This window comes from Leptonychotes weddellii, chromosome 1 (assembly GCF_054177405.1).
Source record: "Leptonychotes weddellii isolate Sample4059 chromosome 1, ASM5417740v2, whole genome shotgun sequence".
NCBI classification, from domain to species: Eukaryota; Metazoa; Chordata; class Mammalia; order Carnivora; family Phocidae; genus Leptonychotes; species Leptonychotes weddellii.
Window position 1 is genome coordinate 151,271,192 of NC_138369.1, and position 22,421 is coordinate 151,293,612.

Consider the following 22,421-nt stretch of genomic DNA (forward strand, 5'->3'; position numbering starts at 1 on the left):
AAGCCCTGCCTATCTTCCCTTCTACCACTCACTGTGTTCTGCCTCAAGGGCAGGGCAGTAATGGTGGGGGAGGTCTGATTACAAAACGGATAATGTTCTGTGCAATACATCAACTAATACTATTCAGTCAGCTCTCTATTTCAACTGGGAAAAACTAGCAAAGAGAGGGGTGGGGGAGGGGCATCTAGTTGCCAGTTCCTCAGGCAAATAGCTTGGAAGCCACCACTCTGTCCCAATAGCAAGCAAAAAGCTGAACAGACTTAAAAATCAACAACTCATCTTGTATCTGTAATAGAGGAGAGAACACAGGGCAATCCACTGCCCCCAAGATTAGTGAGAGGCAAATAGAGGGAGTCACGGCTTCCTGGAACAGAGACTTACCTTTGGAACCAAAGGTAGGAAACAGGGAACTGTAGTTGCCGAATTGTTGGAGGCTCCACAGACAAGTCTGAGAGTTAAAAACTCCACAGAGACCCAGTCATAGGGGGACCCCACAATATTGTGAGATTTACCTCCAGGAGCACCAACCAGATTCCCTCAGAAAACATCAGGAGAAAAATCCTCTTCAGCTTCCCGCAGAGGGAATAAGAAAGGAACCATTTTGAACTATCCCAGAGTGCTCCCTGTTCTTCTCTCACATGGGGGAAGGGAAATACCCAACTCCAGCCCACTCTAGCCATCCTATAACCACCTAAGGGGGGAAAAAAAGACCTGTAAAACTCTTGTGAAGTTCACAGTCCAGAGGCACAGGCTCACTAAAACACTGAGACCTAATCATAGGACTGTGTGGAATGCTTCCCCTCCCCTGACACCTCACCATCACATTACTAAAGACTCATTTTACAGTTGTTCCTTTTACCTGGTACAACATGTTCAGCTACAGAGAAAAACTATAAGGCATTCCAAACAGCAAAAAACACAATTTGAAGAAGCAGAGCAAGCATCAGGAGCAGACATGGAAGGGGTATAGAATTATCAGGCCAGGCATTGAAAACTATTATTAACATGCTAAGGGTTCTAATGAATAAAGTAGACAACATACAAGGCAATGTAAACAGAGAGATGGAAATCCTAAAGAACAACAACAACAAAAAAAAACCTAGAGAAAAACACTATAACAGAAATAAAGAATGCCTTTGGGGCACCTGGGTGGCTCTGTGAGTTAAGCATCTGACTCTTGGTTTCAGCTCAGGTCATGATCTCAGGGTGGTGAGATTAAGCCCCTCCTCCGTTGGGCTGTATGCTCAGCGGGGAGCCTGCTTGGGATTCTCTCTCTCTCCTCTCCCTCTGCCCCAACCCCCACTTGCACTTTCTCTCTCTCAAATAAATAAATAAAATCTTTAAAAAAAAAAGAATTCCTTTGATCAATTTATTAGTAGACTAGACACAGCTGAGGAAAGAATCTCTGAGCTTGAGGGTATCTCAATAGAAACCTTCAAAACTGAAAAACAAAGATGATACCTATGCTAATTTATTAGTAGTAGTATTAATATTAGCCACTGTGTAAGCAATCTCCTTTCCCTGTGTTCTTGGTTTGTCAGAACACAGTCTACCAGAAGCAAGAGTTGGTTTTTTAGTATTTTAAATTGTGGCCCTCTAGAGGACCAGCAACCCAACTGTGCTTGTTTAATGTGGTTTGTTCTGCACCATATGCGTGTGGGCTTTTAATAAATACTATTTGATGATGATGATGAGTTCCTGGAGACAGAGCTGTGTTCGGCAGAGTCGCTATATTATGCTTGGCCTAACTTTCTGCTACTCAACTCCAGGAATGCTCTTCTGAACAGTACAGAAACTTCTGAAATTTCCATTTGAGGTGAAGTACCACAGCCAGGAAGACTCACAAAGGGAGTCATTAACCCTCACCTTTATTTCTTGTGGCCCCTTCCAAACTGACCCTCAGAAGGGCTTTCTCAGCAGGCTGCCCTGGAGCTCTCAGCAGCCCTGTGCATTCCACAGCAATGCTATCTGCCATGGTTCCCGGGAAAGCAAGAGGCTCACAGCCGCTGAGCTCAGTGGGCCAATTCCCAAAGTCCAAACTGTGGAGAACAGTTTATTACAACTCCACCAAAAGGAAAAACACAACCAAGGACCCATAGACTTCAGCCCCTAATCGATACAAAATGAGCTTACAGCTCCAGGGACTCAGACAAGGCTTAAACTTTTTTAAAACAATGTTTGCATTAAAAACAGTGATGTATTAAAACACCAAGCCTGAAATCTAAGATCAAAAGCAAAGACTTTTTCTCCTCATAACTTACATTAAAGTGATGGGGGGTGGGGAGGGGAGCAGTAATGAAGGGCTTTTTATCCAATGGGGATCAGGCCCTTTGAAAGAGCACAAGCTCTTTTCATAGGTAGTTTATTTTCCAATCCAGGAGGGCTTGGGTTTTCTGTTGGTAAGTTCTCCTCACTGCTATAAAACTAGATTTGCCAACTACATTTGAATTAAAAGTCTTTTTTGTTTCAGATGTGCCCCTTTATTTTTAGAAGATAAAGAATTTCTTCTTGGGTGAAATGTAAACTTTCTTACCTATGAAACAACTACCCTACTGCCCAAAAGCTGTAGTTGGAAAGGGTCTAGTGACCCCTGGTCCAACCTTTCCAAGTAGGATGCTTTGAACAGAGTGCTGTAAATGAACAATGCTTCCTTTCAGACAACCTGGCTTCCCCAAACACAGAGATAGCTGTGATGCTTTGCCAAAGACCAAAAGAGAGCCCTGAGTTTAACAGTGATGACCTGGTCTTGAAGCAAATTTATGAGCTTTGCAGACAGTCTGTCCATGCAGGCTTAGACCTGGTTTTCAAGGTTCACTGAGACTACTGCTTGAAATAGCAGAGAAGAGTGAAAAGAGATTCAAGAGAGTAGAAGGACATCAAATTACATTTGAGGGCAAAGAAGACACAGGGAGTGGCCTGAGATCACTTGCCTCTTCTTGGAAAACATAAAGACTACGAATTGAATATTGCAGAAGTCATAGAAATGAGAAATCTTGCCTTACTGCACCTAAGTTTATGTTTGCTGTTATACGCCAAGCCATTTAATCAAATTTTACAGCCACTTGATCAATCATTTCATCAGGTTTTTAAATTCATCCACAGAGATTCTGCAACAATATCCTGGAGATTTTTTTTTTTTTTTTTTTTTGCATTGTGGACAAGTCTGTTGTTACTGGCAATGTGTGTAGGAACTAGTCCTGGTGACCTCTCTGTGAACCCACCAAAAAGTCAAAATTTGCAATTTCTTGTTCAGTGTAAAGCTGAGCTTTGACCTTGAGGACTTTGTTGTGGTGGCTTTCCCCAGGAAATCAAAGAGACTGGTCATTTCCCAAGTCCCCAGAAGCAGTTCTGTTGTGAGAATCTCTCAGGGGCCTCTGAGTAAGCATCTTTCAACTTAATGCTTCAAATACAAATTTTCATTGGCATACAGAAACTATAATCTATATTTCAGGTCTTGCAAGAGGTGACAGGAAGACAAAAGGAAGTGGAAAAAAAAGGGAACTGTTTTTGAGAAAAGAGGTGACATGTTATAAAGTGTAAGAGGAGGGGTCTGTTTGTGCTGCATGAGAGTATCAGTCTTTCCATCTTTTTGGAATGTCTCACTTCTTTTGTCAGGTACCTTCCATTGTTCTTGCTGGCTCTTCTCAAGTAGAGAGCAAATATTTTCTCTGCCAATTACAACTGAATGTCTTACACCTCTGCTGGGAACATTCTGTAGGTTGGACTTCATTCCAATTTACTTGGATGCCCTTCCTGTTGACCTTATTTTCCTTGCGTCTCACTTATCAGCCCTCCCCAAGAACTCAGGTACTGCTAATCTACAGCTCACTCAGATGTTGACATAACTTTTGTCACCAGCAATATTACTTGTCAAGAGCAGTTGTGCGTGCTATCAGATGTCCGGAGTTCAGAGGATCATCCTTAGGATAAACTTCAGTGAGACGCTCAATTTGTAGTTTATTCACCCATTTCCTCTTCCTCTTGTTTACCCAGCCCATGGGACAATTTCTCTCTCTAAGAAGCACATGGCTTTGTGAGGGTCAACATCAGTAAGACAGTATTAATTGAATGAGCGTCCATTATTTGCCAAAATTTTGTGAGAAAAACAAAATGTACATCATGAACAGAGCTGAAAAGGACCCTACAGCTTCAGTGTAAAAGTATTAGGTCTCAAACAAAGAAACTGGGATCCAGAAAAGTAATTTTTTCAAATCATCTTACAATACTGTGGTGGAACTAAATAAGAAAACAGTTCTTATCACAACTGCTGGGCTCTCACATGCTCATGGGGCTTCCAATTTAGTTGCAATGACAACTTAAATTCTGTAATATTCTTAAATTCTGTAACATTATAACCCATTTCCATATAAACTTACATGGTTACTCTAGTTTAAAAAAAAGCTATGCTGTTTGAAATTGTTTATTGATGGCTCATCTTCCTGATGTTCTCTACAAAAGCAAGCTCTAAAGAGCTAAAGCATTATTTTATTCTTTCCATTATTCAAATTCTCACTGACCTCATAGGTCCCAGGAAATCCTTTCTATCAACAGTCCTAAAAGAGTCATAAAAGAACGTACAAGTCAGCAGTGACCTCAGTAAATACAGAACTGCGTATGACAGGAAGTCTGAGTGGGAAGCCTCAGAACTACATGTAATAATTGAAAGATGGTAACTCTTATTCTGACCAGTAAAAATTATGATAAATTAAGCTTAGTAAAGCATTCAGTAGTGTCCAAATTTTTTTTAATTTTTTTCCAGATATCTTTATTTTTTTAAATTCAATTAATTAACATATAATGTGTTTATTGGTTTCAAAGGTAGAGGTCAGTCTTATGTAATACCCAGTGCTTGTTACATCACGTGCCCTCCTTAATGTCCATCACCCAGTTATCCCATTCCTCTACCTCCTTCCCCTCCAGCAACCTTCAGTTTGTTTCCTATGATTAAGGATCTCTTATGTTTGTCTCCCTCTCTGGTTTCATCTTGTTTTATTTTTTCCTCTCTTCTGTTTTGTTTCTTAAATTCCATATATGTGTGAGATCATATGATAGTTGTCTTTCTCTGATTCACTTATTTTGCTTAGCATAATACCCTCTAGTTCTATCCACGTCACTGCAAATGGCAAGATTTCATTTATTTTGATGGCTGAGTAATATTCTATTGTGTGTGTGTGTGTGTATATATATATATACCACAGCTTCTCTATCCATTTAATCAAAGCATTTGCTTCCAAATTTTTAATCCAAATAATCCATTTACTACTAAACACATGTGTCTCAAGTCTGGTCCAGAGTTCCACTGAAGGAAGCATGTGTGTATGCATGCATGTGCATGCATACAACTTTCACTTAGTGAGACTCTGGAATAATTACCATGTGTAGAATAGAGGGACTTAGAGAAGAAACAAGAGAGCAATCCCTGTTTTAGAAGCCATCTTGCTCAGCCCTCGATGCACCTGCCTTCATCCAAGTGTCTCATCTTTTGACTTGGACTACATATACCCCAGGTGTTGGGAAGAAAACATATAAAGAGCAGTCCTTACTTCAAATTTTTCCTCCCAATACCTAATCTACGCTGAAGTTCATTCTTGCTTGTGGTGTGTATGGTCCTACTTCTTCAGATCTTTTGAGTCAAATCCTCAACCTCTTATACAGACTCTTGGCCGGTATTACTAATGCTGTATTTTCTGATACTACCTGGACCCTGAGTCCTTAGGGTCTCTCTATTTACTGGCCTGGGTTCACTGTCTCTGCAGCCCGCATTTCTCAAGATACCTATTTGCTATCTCTGGACTTCACCAATGGTACCCTTGATACTATCATTGCTAGACCTTTCTGACTTTCCAGTATCTTCTATTCCTGATATTTTAGAAAGAAATTAATGTTGACAAAGAAGACATGTGAGTGAGGTCTTAAAAAATATCAGGGTGTAGATGAAAACCTTCTGGGGGACGAGCATGATCAAAAGTCATTCATTAACATTTAGAACTGCTCATAAATTAGCAGACCTACATAAGTCTGACTTTCAAACAATCCAAACATTTTTGTAATATTTTCAACATTTTGTCAGAAAAATTAAAAGGCATTAAAACAAACTTACATAAGGAATTTAGTCTAAAAATTTTCTCCTGGATGTATGTCCTAGGGTCAGTATATATTCAGAATGATCTCTTTCATTCTGTATAGTCAATTCCAGAATCTCACACCAATGATCCTGGAGCAATGACAGTCTTTTCTTCATTGATTTAGGATTAAAATGGCCCTATGGCCTCCTGTAGACATAAACTAGTAGCAGACATTGATGTATGTTGAAATAATTTTCAATATCAAAAGTTTGATCCCTTGGGGTGCCTGGGTGGCTCAGTCGTTAAGCATCTGCCTTCAGCTCAGGCCATGATCCCAGGGTACTGGGATCAAGTCCTGCATCGGGCTCCCTGTTCAGCGGGAAGCTTGCTTCTCCCTCTCCCACTCCCCCTGCTTGTGTTCCCTCTCTCGCTTTCTCTCTCTCTGTCAAATAAATAAATAAAAATCTTTTTTAAAAAAGTTTGATCCCTTAATTTTTCAGAAATAAATTAAATAGACGTTAACTTCTAATATTCCAGCTAACTGAATATTTAAAAATACTAATTTTTAAATATTGAATACAATGGAAGTTTATTATAACCTGCTTTGTTAAATATTTGTATATCTGAGAACTGTCAGTTCCCTAAAATATGCCTGCGCTGAGATGACATCACTAATTCTGCATCTACCAGTAATTATATTTAATCAAGTAATTTGAAGTTTTTAAGCCTCAATTCTCTCATGTGTAAAACAGGGTGGTAGTTGTTCAAGTGAATGAAATTTAAAGTCCCTTCCAACTGTGAAGTTATTTGATTAAGTAGATTTTATAACACTATTTGTGTATCACCCAAATATTAGTCCTGTCCTTTGGCAAAAATTTTTTAAAAATTTTTAAAAATAAGCACAAAATAAAGTCTCATACAACGTCTCAGTGTGCTAAAAGCCTGTAATTCTCATTGACTCTGAAAGGAGTTCTGCAGATGTGGAAGGAAGAACATAAATACTGTGCCTCTGTGAAGTGAAACTGAATGACTGTGACCCAACCAGCTGCACCAAGAATGACTTCACTTGAGCTGTGCTTTGGTGCCTTGCACTCAAACCAGCTGTGCCACAATCTCTGATCCAATTTTATTTGGAACAAGAAAGTATTAGGAGAGGCAAGAGAGACTATTTACCTGCAGGAGATTAGACATTAAGAGATACCAGAACTAACTTGCAAGTCATTGGTGATTAGGAAATTTCTCAGAGACATCTGCTAGGTTTTTCTGTTTTGTTTTATTTTGTTTCAAACCAATATTCAGTTGAATATCAACCATATACCAGACTCCATAGGAACAGAAGGATAAATAAGGCATACTCTTGCCTTAAACTCTGTAGGGAGAAAAGACATCCACAAATAGATATAGCACAATGCAGTAGGGACTGACCCACAAATAACTGATATGACATTCTCCAAGAACTCCAAATAGGTCCTTGGCTAATCATCATCAAGTCACTGTGATATATATCACATACACATAAACAATATGTATACACACACATTTATTGCAAGTCAAGAAATATGACCATGGTAATTAAATATTTTTAAAACAACAATATTGAGCTGAATAAACTTGGGGAAAATTCAGTGAGGCATGTAATTATAATCCTAATGACCCATTTTACCTCATTAATAAAAGTGTTGGCATTTGTTGTTCTAGCAGAGATCAATAAATCTGTTCAAGGTAGACAGACATTTCATACATGTCCCTGTATTCAATGAAATGTTCCTTGGAAACACTAAACTAAAAGCAAAATGGATGACTCCACCCCAACACACTGTTCCTTGGAATTCCTGACAATCTTGTTTAAAAATCAAAGCATTACAATTTCTAATTTTTATTGTCTTTTCATGTAAATAGTTTTCAATGGAAATCTTTAATATCTAATGGAAATGGCACATTTAGTAGAAAATACAGAATAAACCTGAATGTGAGTAACAGTTTAAACTTCCTTACAAGATTGGCTACATGCATATAACTCCTCTCTCCAAAAACGTGCTCAAATGTCAGTAAAGGAATAAAAAGATGTACATCTTAGAAGAACAAAAATAATGGGAAAGAAAACAACAGAGTATGAGAGAGTTCAACAACTTATTGGAACACTGCTGGACCAATGGTAACTAATAACTGATAAAGGAGTAGTAACTAAATTAACTACAATCTGAAGTGTTTACAAAGGAAGGCCTGAACTCAGTTTCCTTAGAAGCAGAAACTGAAATAGGAATTCCTGCACAAATGATTTACTGTTGGGGTACTCTCAGGAGAAACTTATACAGGCAATGAGGGAATCAGGCTAAAGCAGAAGAAAAGGCAAGTCAGCCATGTGATTTTAGAGGAAGTCTAGCCCCACCCTGATCCCACAGAGAGCACGGCAGGATAAAGTGTATTAAAAGCTATCCCGACATACATAATAGAGTAAAATTAAATGAAAAACAAGGCTATCCCATCCAGAAAGGAGGAGGCTGGTCTGTTATACCCCTGCATAGTTACTGCATGGCCATGGGGCTGCCCCAGGCAGAGAGAGAAAAGTGCCATGTCCCTCAGTCTAGGACCATCGTGCAAAAACCTATGTGTAGGTGTGAGCCATTAGCACCAGAATCTGCAGCAGCAGGGGGCTGGCATACACTCCTAGTAAGAGGGATCTGAGCAGGGTGTCACCAGCATCTTCTACAGTACTCCCCTTGCCCAGCTCCGTCCGCTTGCTTCTCACATTAAGTTTACCCTGGTCCCCGCTTCTCTACAATTTTGGTTGGCTGCAATTTCCAGTACAACTTACAGGAGGAGAGGTAGTGGGATGAGCTATTGTCTCCCTGCTGAAGTTGTTCCCAAAATCATAACTGACATACATCTCCCTCTGCTATTGATATATGCAACAACACAACAACATGGCTGAATCTCAAAATAATTACACCAAGTGAAAGAAGCCATACAAAAAAATAAACAGTACAAATGGTATGATTCCTCTTATATAAAACTCTAGAAAATAAAATCTAATTGATAAAAGAAAGATTAAGGGCTGCCTGGGGAAAAGTTAAATGGACAGAAGCAGGAGAAAGTGATTACAAGGGAGCAAGAGGAAACTTTTTGGGGCAATATGTATGTTCAACATCTTGACTGTGATGATAGTTTCATGAGTGTACATGTCTAAACTTATCAAATTGTGTACTATAAATATGTGCAAGTGACTGGAGCCAATGATAATTCAACAGAGCTCTCGAAAATATACTCAAAAAAGGAATAATTTTTAAATAAATACAGGAAGTAAGTAACCCATTTTATTCAGATGTCATTAATTAATTCATTCAATAGTTACCATATGACTCCTTTGTGTGAGGCATTGTGCTAGATATTGGGAGCAGAAATATTTCTAGAATATGATACCCCTTCCTAAGGACTTCACAGATTCCTGAAATAATGGTCACCTACAATTTGAGAAAGATAAGCCATGATATTTGTTTCAAAGATGGTAGTTAATGTTCCTTACATTTCCTTTATATCAAAATATTGAATAAATTTAATAAATAATGTTAGCAGTCCCTTTCACATAAAGCCTTCTTTTATTAGTAGCTGTTTCTGTGTTAGTCTTACTTTACTAACCATTGCTCCTTTGGGTGGCAACCGTATCTTCCCCTTTTAATGCTAGTGTATTAATGTTCCAAAATCATCATTACTTACTGACCATCACTCTTAATCCATATTTTGACAGTGGATTTTCCAGAAACCTAGTTTTGGTCCTTGCACCCTTCTGCAATTAGGGACATCTCATTGCTTGTTAGCACCTCCACCAAGGGTGTTCAGTAGGAAAGAAGAGGTAAAAATGCATCCAAAATTCTGCTGAGAATAATAAAATCTTAACATTGGAAGTAATCTCCAAAGTTATCTATTCCTACAATTATCCAGTGCTAGAATCTCCTCTAGCCTGTCCCGGACATACTCCCCTAAACTAGATCCTGCTTGAACATTCTGAATAACAGAGCCAGTGCTTAGTTGCTACAATAACAACATTTATGGTGCCCTGGTTTAGCTCTCTTTCATGTTAGCAGTTCAAATAGAAGCTCCACGGTGATTGGAAACAATATTTAAACTTTGGTTAGGAAATAGTAATATGTATGTTAGTTATTATATACACACACAATCACACAATGTTTGAAAGAAAAAGAAGAAAGAAAGAAAGAAAGAAAGAAAGAAAGAAAGAAAGAAAGAAAGAAAGAAAGAAAGGAAGGAAGGAAGGAAGGAAGGAAGGAGGCAGATGGGAGGGAAGAAGAAAAGAAAAGAAAAAAGAAAGAAGGAAGGAAGAAAGAAAGAAAGGGAGAAAAGGAAGGAAGGAAGGAGAGAAAAAAAAGAAAAGAAAAGAAAGGGAGGGAGGGAAGAAGGGAAGAAATGTTAAACTAAAGAATGAGTCCATTAGTGCTATGGGCTGAACTGTATCCCCCTCCAAATTCTTTAGTTGAAGCCCTAATCCTCAATGTGACTGAACTTGGAGATAGTGCTTTGGGGTTCAATGAGTTCATAAGGGAGGGCTCCTACTGGGGTAGGATTAGTGGTCTTATAAGGAGAGGGAGAAGAAAAAGATCTCTCTCTCTACTATGTGAGGACACAGCAAGGAGGCGGCCATCTGCAAGCCAAGAAGAGGACCCTCACCAGAACCTGACCATGGTCTCAGACTTCCAGCCCCCAGAAATGTAAGAAAATAAATTTCTGTTGTCCAAGCCACTCAGTCTATGGTATTTTAGTATTGCAGCTCTAGCTTCTTACTAACAAATTTAGTCTTAGGAAGACTTTTCGGAAGTCCATTAAGGCATTAAGTCCATTAAAGCTCAAAATACTCTTATATACCTCAAGCCAATTTAAAAAATGTTAAAGACTCACTTTTGTTCAGACCACTTATTCAGTCTTAACTTGATTTTTTTTTTTTTGGAAAGAAAGCAAAAAGAATATGGGAGAGAAAGGAACATGTAAAAGGGGAGATTGGATGCCAGGATCCTGGACAATATCATCTGACATAACTGATGCTCAGTTGCTCTTCTATAAAATGAACAGCTGAAATTTTAAGTGACTCCAAATCATTCCTCCATTTACAGACTCTCTAAACCTTTCAATCTAAAAGGACCTTATAATATTGGAGGAAAAGGAACAGATTTGTGATCTGTTTGGCTAAATGTGTAAAGGACTCTCTAATCAGATAAGAGGGAATGATAACTACTTGCTAACAATGAGCATTATAGAATTCTCCATAAGGAAGATGAATTTTTCCTATTGAGGATTAAAGTGCCCTAAAAGTGAGCCTTATTATTATTTGAAGATCAAGTGTGAAAAGAAAAATTATACTTGAGGCCTCCAAAATTTTAGTCTGTAATTTCCCCTTCTATCTAAAATGATTCATTCATCCAACATACATTAGAGACCTAAATACAAAGACGAAGCTTGATTCCAACACTGGGAGTCAAGAACTGGAGAGCACTCTAATATTAGTTTTTCTAATGAACTCAATAAACATTAATAATTGGAGGTATGTATATTTTAATGTGCAAATATCTCTCTATTTAATACAACAAAATATGCACACTGAAGGAGAAGGTTATGCTCGATTCAGGGAGACACTTCAGATACACTCTTTACTGAAGTCACTTCAGATGGCCTCAGAGATAGCAAGGTGCCCCCTTGTTGGAGCTTCCACAGTATTTGATTATCTCCCCTGTAACTGCATCTTGTTACATTATAATATCCATTTAAATATGTCTAGATATTGGGGCGCCTGGATGGTTAAGTGTTCGACTCTTGATTTCGGCTCAGGTCATGATCTCAGAATTCTGAGATGGAGCCCGACACCGTGCTGGGCATGGAGCCTGCCTAAGATTCTCTCCCTCTCCCTCTGCCCCTCCCCTACCCCTACCCCCCTCTCTTTCTCAAAAAGGAAAAGTAGCATGCAGGTAAGAAACTGGTACCTCACTCAAACCCCACTTCTGTGTCCACTTGGGAATAACCAGAAAAACTAGCAGTATAAAGAAAAACAAAAAATTTAAAACAAGAGGAGATGGTATAAAAAGAAACTGATTTGAATAGAAGCTTCTCTAAAGAAGTTATAGAAAAGGCCAATAAACACCTGAAAAGATGCTCAGCATCATTAGTCACCAGGGAAATGCAAATAAAAACCATAACAAGATACCACTTCATACCCACTAGTATGGTTGTAATCAGAAAGACAAACAATAAGGTCATAAAAAAAGGTAGTAAGTGTTGACAAGAATTTGGAGAAATTGGAACTGTTATGGTAGAAATGTAAAATAGTGCAGCCACTTGGAAAACAGTCCAGTAGTTCCTCAAACAGTGAACAGTATAGCCTTTTACTATACTTTGCATTCAGTAGAAGCTCAATGCATAATTGTGGCAATTGAATGAACAAACCTTTTCTTCCCTTTAGAGTTCTCATAATCCTTTGGGGAGAAAAGTTGAGGCCATAGTAAAATTAACCATTTTACCATTTCAAACAGTTACTATATATCACCCAGAAACTCCACTCCTAGGATATATCCAAGAGAAATGAAAACATATTACTACACAAAACATGTACATCAATGTTTGCAGCAGCATTATTCACAATAGCCAAATAGTGGAAACAATCCAAATGTCTATCAACTGATGAATGGATAAACAAAATGTGGTATATCCATGCAATGGAAAGGTAGTATAACAATAAAAGGTGGTAAAAAAGTACTGATGCTATGTACATACATGCTACAACATGAATGAACCTTGAAAACATATGCTAAGTCAAAGAATCCAGACACAGAAGACCAGAGATTACATGATTCCATTTTATAAAGTGTCTAGGACAAGCAAGTCCATAGAGAAAGAAAGTAGTGAGTGGTTACCAGGGGCTTGGAGAAAGGCAGAATGGCAGGTGACTTCTAATGGCCTTTTGGGAGTGATGAAATGTTATGGAATTAAATGGTTTGCACAATTTTGTTAATATAACAATCACTAAAATACCTCAAAAGCATGAATTTTATGGTATTTACCTCAATAAAAATGCAAAAAAAGAAAGGAAACTACGTAAGATTGCCAAACTTATATGAAATAAATGTCTTCATGAAACAATTTTTTTAATGGTTCTATGTAGAACCTGGTACAAAGTAAAATGAAATATTAGTACCTATTAAGCCTCACAAGAGAAATTGAAGGAACCCAGTGTCTATTTAGAGCCTGGTTATGTCAAGTCCCAAGATAAGTGCATTTTCTATGTTTTCTCATTAATCTTTTGAGCAATATATTACACATTTTACAAATGAGAAAACAAAGTCTCAAAGAGGTTAGCTAATTTTCCCAAGATCACACAGTAATGTAGGGCAGACCTGGGAATCCAGTTCAGATATACCTAACCCCAAAGCATGTATTCTTTCCACTCTAGCACATGCTTCCTTAGATAGTTTCAAATTCTATAAAGTTCCATTTCTTGCAAGTTCCTCCAGAAGTTGTGAAGTAAACTAGAACAAACTTATCTTCAAAGGCCTATGCAAATGCTGGGCAAAATTGATAAGCTCAACGCACTCCTTTATTTGTCCTACCTGCCTTCTTGATCATTTCCTTCATGATTGCCAAAATTGGGAAGAGCAATTTACCCCAAAGCCCCTGCCTATACCTGTATCCCTGCAGGATGTCTAGTTCATCATTATGGTTCCCAAGCCTTTGACTATACTTTGCATTCAGTAGGAGTTCAATGCATAACTGTGGCAATTGAATGAACAAACCTTTTCTTCCCTTTAGAGTTCTCATAATCCTTCAGGGAGAAAGGTTGAGGCCACAGTAAAGTTAACCATTTTACCATTTCATGACCAGATGCACCCCAACAAACTTTCTTTGCAGGAACATGTAACTATGAACAGACTTGGTAGATGGGAAGCTGTTCCCCAGTCCTTCTTACAGAGGGCTATAGACTGATAGCCATGACCATCGTCCACATAACTGTTTGGATTATACCCTTTAGTCCTGTGTGGTGGGACCATGTGGCCAGTTCTGGAGAACAGGTTGAAAGTTAAAGGAACAGATATTACTTGTGGGTTGAACATAATTCCTGATCTCCTACACACCTCTTGGCAACTGCTGAGATGGTAGCTGCTCCCTCAGGCACAGGAGGAACTGTAGAACAGAGCCCCCAACTGACCCACATGGACATTTCATTAACCACTGAAATGTTGAGGTTTTTTGTTTCTACAGCATGACCTAGCCCATCCTGACTGATTCAAGTCTCTGAAGTCAAGATTATGTGTGAGAAGAGTGAGCAGTACAATTTAACTGGAACATCCTTGACCATGACAAACTGGAGAAGATAGGGTCAGAAAGATAGCTTGGGCTCAGATAATACAAAGCCTTGAAACTCAGACTAGTGTAGAAGGTTTATTGAAGGAGGAAATTACTATAAGAGCGAAGAATAATTACAAGAAGGGTTGAAGAGATACCTGAGGAGAGAAATCGGCCACTAGGCAGGAGATGCTAAAAATCAATCTGAGAAGTACAAAAGCCCATACTGGGAATGGAGCTGCATTAATTGTCTATTGCTACCATGTCAAGTTACCACAAATTTAGTGCCTTACAACCACACAAGCTTATTACCTTACAGCTCTATAAATTAGAAGTATGAACTGGATCTCACTGTTTAAAATCGAGGTATCAGCAGGTCTTCATCCCTTTCTAGAGGCTCTAGGGGATAATCCCTTTCCTCACCTTTCTTAGCTTCTAGCCGTCATTTACATCGCTTGGCACTGTCTTCAAAGTCAGCAAGGTAGCATCTCTCTGACCTTTCTTCTTTTGTTTACATCTTTTTCTCTTAACACAGCTAGGAAATGTTCTCTGTTTTGGAAGGCTCATGTGATTAGATTGGGCCCGCTCAGATAATCCAAGATAACCCCATCCCAATGTCCTTAATGACATCTGCAGAGTCTCTTGAGACAATGGATCTGGGGATTAGGACATGGCCATCTTTAGGAAGCCATTATTCCACCTACTCCAGTAACCAATTATAAAGAGTGAGGAAGAGTCAAAGAATCAAGAAACAAGAGTGTGGTACTGTATTTTAATGTACTCTGAGCTACAGCAGGCCAGCCCACTGTTCTGAGGCCCCAAAGCAGCAAGTTCAATGGTTGGAATGAGAAGTAATCGGGCCTGTACTTTGTGAGTGATAGGGAATGTGTGGTGCAGACAGCTGTGTCCATGATGCCCTGAGATTAATCCTTGGCATGCACAACACATAGGTTCAATAAATACAGGCTGAATGAATGGATGTGTGGATGAAATGTTGACTAAATAAACAGGACTTGACAGTAGTCTGGATACAGAAGGCACCAGAAAGAGAAGAATAAAAATATCTGACAGTCAGTGAAGCAGCTAGGAGAGGTACAAGGCTAGACTTTAAAGAAAACATGGGAGAGAATTACATGGAATTTCTTTCCAGCTGTGCTCTGAAAATTTTATTGTTTTTCAGAATTTAATTTCTTTTACATAGCTGAAGGAGCAGATATGCTGGCAAAGAGATGTAAGCTAGAGAACTGTAAGAAATCATATGAACTATATGTTTAGAAAAGGGTTATTGGGCACATGTTTTCCAGGAAACCAAAACTAGACATAATATTTGTGAGAAAGAATTGCGGAAACTTCTAATTAGAAGAGCGGGATCATTTTTAAAGGAGATTTTATCTTTAAAAAGATCCAAAGAGATAGGACCATGTTTTAATTATAAAACAATGTTTCTGAATGTGTGTGCCTTAGAGCTCTCCAGTGGAGGTATTCTGCATCTGGGCCTATTGACTCAGTAACATGTAGTGAAAACTGAAAACTATAATAAATCGCAACCCTGTGGGCAACACCCGATTAGATTTCTTTCTGGCTTTTGCACAGTGGTGGCAATAGCTGTAATCCAAAACATAAACAAAAACTCACATGGAAGCAACAAACACATTTTTTAAAATTATATTATTCCCCAATGCAAAGAACTTTTTTGTCTAAGACTTTGTGGTTTATTCATATTACTGAGTAACTCCACCCAGTGAACATAAAGCACAGATGACTCCAAAAAGGCATCATTTACATAGTCTAATGATTCCCATGTACGGATGATAAATGTACATGCCAAGAAGTTTGGCAATTCCTTTTGGGAAATTGACTTAATAAGATGGTGACAAGTGAAGTGTGTGCACGGTCAGTCCCATGATAACCCAGACATTTCTATTCTCATCTCAGGAAAAGAAAGCTATTCGACCTCCATTACCAACGTGCTTTAAAGCAACATGTAAATAATGGGCAAACTGCCACAAGTTAGATTTGCTAAAAACAGTCCCATGGTATAAATAGAAACCAGAGCTATAACCATTGCTAATGCAATATGAGAGTTGATGAGAAAGACACAGTCTTAAACCTCTTGTTTCTCCAAACAGTCTAGAGAACCGACAAACATTGATAAAACAAGAACCAGAAATAATCAATTTGGCCTGTCGCTTGAATTATGAGTTCTTCCAGACATCCACATTCGTTATCCTACTAAGGTAAATTGTCTCTGGTTAAACTTTAACCTTATACTGGTTTTCCGCACCACTCAATACATTCTTGTTTACTGGGCATCTGGGTATGACCGTGCTGCTCACTTAGGAGCACTACCTACATAGGAGATAAAATAAGATTTGCATTTCCTATTGGGTCTTTCTATGACTTTATCAATATCTAATGGGATTTGCCTAATTGAGGATGTTATAAAGATGAGTCGAGAAGAACTGACCCCCTACTGTGGAATAGTTAACAAGCACATGCAAGTATACATACATATAACATACAAGAGTATTTATCTGGGGTTTACCACCAATCTATCAAACCTCTAATAAGGGTACCTAGAGTCATACTCTAAACACACCCTTGGTTTTCCTCTGTTCTGTTTCCAACGCTATGTCGCTTTTACTCCAAGCAAAACTTGGTACAATAAGATTTCATCTTTTCATCGTTGGTGCCCTCTCGGACTGGTAGCACAACACCCTGATTTCCGTCTTGTTTCTTGCTTGGTGCCTCTGTCATTTTTACTCATCGATCCATGCTTTTCCATAAATATTTACTGAAAATGACTCTGTGTCCAGGCACTATGGCAGGCACTGGAAATGTATTGGAGAACAAGACACAGATGTTTGCCTCTCAACTTTCCCTCGCAGATCAAGTCTTAGCCTGATTCTTCCAGCTATGACTCTCCCCGTCTCAGAATAGTTCAATACGCCAAGAGGACCCCATGGCCCACTACCCTGGTGCTGATCATCAGGCAAGCATCCCAACCAAGCTGTCCCTGCCCCTCCAAAGGTGGCATAGAAGACATCTGTACAATGGCAGGGCCTCTGCCCTAGATTGGCACTGCAGCATCCCGCACTGGACTGTCTCTTTTTGGTGTCGAGGTAGATGCTACAAAGCATTTGTAGCCACTCACCCTGCAATTTCTCAAAGGTCAATGTCGAAACTATGTTGAAGAACTCCACTGCATTTACTTATTTTTTTTACATTGGTTACTTTTTAATTTCTGCTCTTACTAGCCTTGTATAAATCTGTGCCATTCTGGGGTATCAGGAGATGGCTCTCTTGGGCACTACTCACTCCCTTTACACAATACCAGTGTCTTCGGCTTCAAGGGAAGGGGTAGGTACATGGAAGAAATGGATTAGGTGTAGAAAGGAATACCTTTTTAGATGAATGCTGTCTAGAAGACTCACAAGCCCTTTCCTCTCTGTCTCTCCAAATGTCCCTTCAAGGGAAAACCAAAAACAGAAACAAAAAACACTGATTACTAAATTAAGTCTACAGGCTCAGATGATTGCTGTTTAACTTTTGCTTGCCCACAACATGTTTACACCCACCCGGAGAAAGTAGCCTCATGTTAGTATCAAATGAAAAAAAAATCATACACAGTATGGAAATTTAGTGCAAACTACACACATCCAAAATACAGGAATTTCCAAATACAAATTGGGGACAGAGGGAAGTTTTTAAACCATCCAATGAATTGTCTATGTTAAGAATTTCTAACAAATCTGCACAAAATTCTCTGCTATAAATAAAATGCTTTGACCAAATTTCCAAACTTTTCTCCAATTTTCTCCCAATTATATTACAGTCTAATATTGAGTCAGTCTGCTTTACACAGGCAAATAGATTTGGTACATTGACATGGAGTCAAACTATCTGAAGTCTATATCCCTCCACATGGGACAGTATCTGAAATTATGTGGATATCACCCCACACAGTAGAAAACTTTCCTCTGGGCAAAGTATTTAAAGGGAACAAAATGTTTGCAAAATAAAAGCAGAGAAAAACTCTAGCCTTTACAATTCCAAGGATTTGCTAGCCATGCACCTGTGTTCTCTTTACCTCTGCCCAACTCAATAATTTTCTGACACACGAAGGCAGCAACTACGGGAATAATGTATCTCTTTTCTCATCTACTGAGTTGCCCTACATTAATCACAGCTAATGAAAATGAAATGACATAATATATGTGGAAATACTTTGAAAAGCCTCAAGCGCTATCCGTACGTAAGAGGGAGTGGTGATAGTGATGGTCCTAGAGGTGGGGATGTGGCAATTTCTTTGACAGTGTTTCCCAATTTAGGGCATACAAAGAAGATAATTTTGTGAAAAGACCCTTAAGAGAGGCAGCTCAGTGTGGGGTTGGTTCGGTAACCAAATAATCCTAGAATTAACACTATGTATAATGTCTATCTTTCAGAACTTGAAAAAGCACATTAGCCATTGAAGTCTTGGAATAGCCCTGCAATGAGGAAAGCTGCCTAATTTTAATAATCCAAAATTTCTGAAACATAAATCCTTTGGACATATTTTTTTCTACATAACATCTATTAATATTCCTAGGCACTAAGGGCGCCTGGGTGGCTCCACCAGTTAAGCATCTCACTCTTGGTTTCAGCTCAGGTAGTGATCTCAGAGTCCTGGGATCAAGCCCCGTGGTGGCTGGGCTCTGCGCTCAGTGGGGAGACTGCTTAATGATTCTCTCTCTCTCCCTCTGCCCCTCCCCGTGCTGGTGAGCTCTCTCCCTCCCTCTCTCTCCCTCAAATAAATAAAATAAATCTTAAAAAAATATTCCTAGGCACTAGACTCCCACAGAGTGTTACTATTACTATTATTATTACTGTTATTATTATTATTTATAAGGAACAGAGAATTAGATTCTCACTTCACTGAATAGGCCAACTTCTTCCCCTCGTAAGACCCCAAATTCTTGCCTATACTAACAACATGATAGGTGGAATTCTTAATTTATGAGTTAAACTAGTGATACTGACATTGCCTTCAAAAATTAAGACCCAGATTGGGACCTAAAAGGGTTGTCCCACATACCCAAAATTTATCATTTTTATGCATATGCCTATATATACTTTTGTCATAAAGAGGAATATTCAGATGAAAATATATTCATGGTTATATTCATGGATTTTAAAGATGGTCGTCTTCATAGTCTCAAAATGGAAATTAACCACAAAAGTTTACTAGTGCAATTAGCCCTATGCTAGTATTTTGAACAACAGTTTCCTGCTTTCAAGGAGCTCACAGTCTTTTTGACTTCTCAATTTGAGCAATTTATAATCTAGAAGGCAGAAGTTAGCACAAGATAACACAAATTAAAATAGCAAATAATATTCATTTGTGTTGATACAAACGTGTTATCCTCAGAAATGTCCAGTAAGAAACCCTCTCGGTCTAGTCCATTGAAAGTGGGGAATGGGGGGCGACTGGGTGGCTTAGCTGGTTAAGCGACTGCCTTCGGGTCAGGTCATGATCCTCGAGTCCCAGGATCGAGTCCCACATCGGGCTCCCTGCTCAGCGGGGAGTCTTCTTCTCCCTCTGACCTTCTCCCCCTCTCCTGCTCTCTCTCTCATTCTCTCTCTCAAATAAATAAAATCTTTAAAAAAAAAAAAGTGGGGAATGGGGAAGCCCATCTGATCCTGAACAATGGTCTTCCTATCCCACGTGGCCAGATGCGATCCCAGTATCCACCTGAAACTCTCTGATAATAAGTCTAGCACAGGAAGTCTAATAAAAATGAAGGTTCCAGAAAGGATGCAAAATACACACAAGATAAAACTAAATTGAAAACTAAGAGAATGAAGAATTAGAACATGGAAGAAATGAGGATGGGAAAAATAAGATGAGACCAAAACAGAGTAACACAGACTCCTTCTCTAAAGTCCAATGGAAACAAAGCTGTAAGTAACAGCTTACAAGAGTTACAAGAGTTTCAAGGGATCTAGCCACTTTTTGCACAGAAATTTAAGTCTCACTTCTTAACAGGTCATTTCTGTTCCCACTCCCTTCCACAGTAATCTAAAGCCCATTTAACTACGCGTCAATAGCTGTGATGCTTTTAAGGTTTCTTGCAAATAGACTTAACTACTTCCTTATGCATCGTGTGAAACTCCAAGATTGTGACTTTCCTTCTAGGAAAACAAGTGGGCTACCAGAGATGAAAAGATCTGGTATTGGCACCCTGAGTGTGCTTACAAAACCATATGGTGGCTCTAAGCTGAGGTGAGAAGGGCTAACCATTATATGTCCACATTTAAGACATAAATCCATGAATAACGTAGTAGCCAAGGTATGTAGGACTCTAAATTATCCCTTTCTTGTCATGGAGGTTCTATAAGGACATCTTATAAGATATTTCCCTTAAAAGGAAATAGATGAGAATGAGATACCATGAGATGGTATCTAGCCATCATGGAGGGTCCAAAAATAAGTGGCCACAGTTCTTAAGTGCATTCAGCATTAGCTGCAGCCTATTGTTCATTCACTCAGTCAATCAAAAGCCTTAGAGTGTGACGGTATATACCAGAAGAGTACATTTGGGCCCTTTTTATTTCAAAGCAATATTAAAACACACCTGCTCGGGGCGCCTGAGTAGCTCAGTTGTTTAAGCATCTGCCTTCGGCTCAGGTCATGATCCCAGGGTCCTGGGATCGAGCCCCACATTGGGCTCCCTGCTCGGCGGAAAGCCTGCTTCTCCCTCTCCCACTCCCCCTGTTTGTGCTCCCTCTCTCGCTGTGTCTCTCTCTGTCAAATAAATAAATAAAATATATTAAAAAAAAAAAAACACACCTGCTCAAATAACCCTTTTACTTCCACTGACTTACCAGGCAGGAAGACTCAGTTTGCAGAACAAAATGCAGACTGACCCCCCATGATTCTCAACTAAAAAACATAAAGCATATCATTATATCTTCACCCTAACAAGTAAGGACCAAGCTTTTCTTTTCTGTGTGTTTCTTGATTCCATCTTTTGACTTACACTTTGCATTCTGAGTTACCATCTCAAAGCTCCCCCTAATGAGCAAAGACCTCCTCTGAGCTCCTGTCATAGAGCCCAGTACTTATCTTGCCCATAGAATTTGCCATGTTGAATAAAAATGATCTATTTCTCTCCATCTCCCCGACAAGACTGTTTAAATTCCTTGAAAGTGGGAACCAAGCCATGTTGGTCTTTGGGACTTCAGCTTCTACAATGCTACAAGAAATATACCAGCAGCTCTAAATGTTTGTTGTTGTTGTTGTTGTTTAGTTTTTTTGTATTGTTTTGTTTTGTTGAGCTAAATGGGGTATAAGGGGTTAGGAATAGAGAAAGGTAGGAGAGGAGTTAATAATTTACTTTTTTTAAAGTTCCACAATCCACAAACCTATATTGACCACCCATTCTATGCTAGGCCTAGTGTCAGGAAAAGGAGTTAAACCTTCAAGGAGAAAGCAGTGAAGTTAAGGAGGAAAGAGGTGAGCATATGTATAAAACACTACATAGCAAAAAATGTCATAAGAGAAGTACCAACTTTCCCGGGAGCTTCAGAAAAAGGATCAGAAAACATTTCCTGAAGAAGGTAGTATTGAAGTAATAAAGGATGTGAGCCTGTGTCCACGGGTGGTTCTGGCAACAGGAGCTCCAAGCGCCATCACGTGGAAGATGAAGAGTCAAGGGCACAGACCTTGTGAAAAGCAAATTGTCTCCCCTGACAGAAGCACAGGGTATGTGAATGGAGTTGGAAATGAAGACTGGGCTTGAATCATGGAAGGGGGCGGGGGGGGATTTGAATGCCAGAATACAAATTCAGATTTTTTTACAAATCGAATAATGTGCTGCCATTAAAGTTGCCTGAACGAAGGCATGACGTAATCATTGCTGGGTTTAGGGTGATTGCTCTCAAGGCAACATGCAAGGTGATTTGGGGATAGGACATAGTAGTCTAAGGTGAGGGTACTTAGATCTCTCATCTCAGATAAACATTTTTGCCTGTCAA

The 22,421-nt window shown here is 39.1% G+C and overlaps 1 long non-coding RNA gene across 9 annotated transcripts in view; it reads right to left on the reverse strand.

The window, feature by feature from the left end:
• The window catches only part of LOC145716121 (uncharacterized), a 493,424-nt gene that overhangs the window by 465,461 nt on the left and 5,542 nt on the right, over window positions 1–22,421 (reverse strand). For 6 of the 9 annotated variants that reach the window (XR_014138542.1, XR_014138538.1, XR_014138540.1 and 3 more), the window contains exon 2: window positions 17,805–17,868. The exons of 2 other annotated variants lie outside the window; for them this stretch is intronic. This is a non-coding gene — a long non-coding RNA (uncharacterized LOC145716121). Of the gene's footprint in view, window positions 1–17,804; window positions 17,869–21,269; window positions 21,328–22,421 lie in introns of all 9 variants that reach the window. One more of the 9 variants, XR_014138531.1, reaches the window with a different exon arrangement.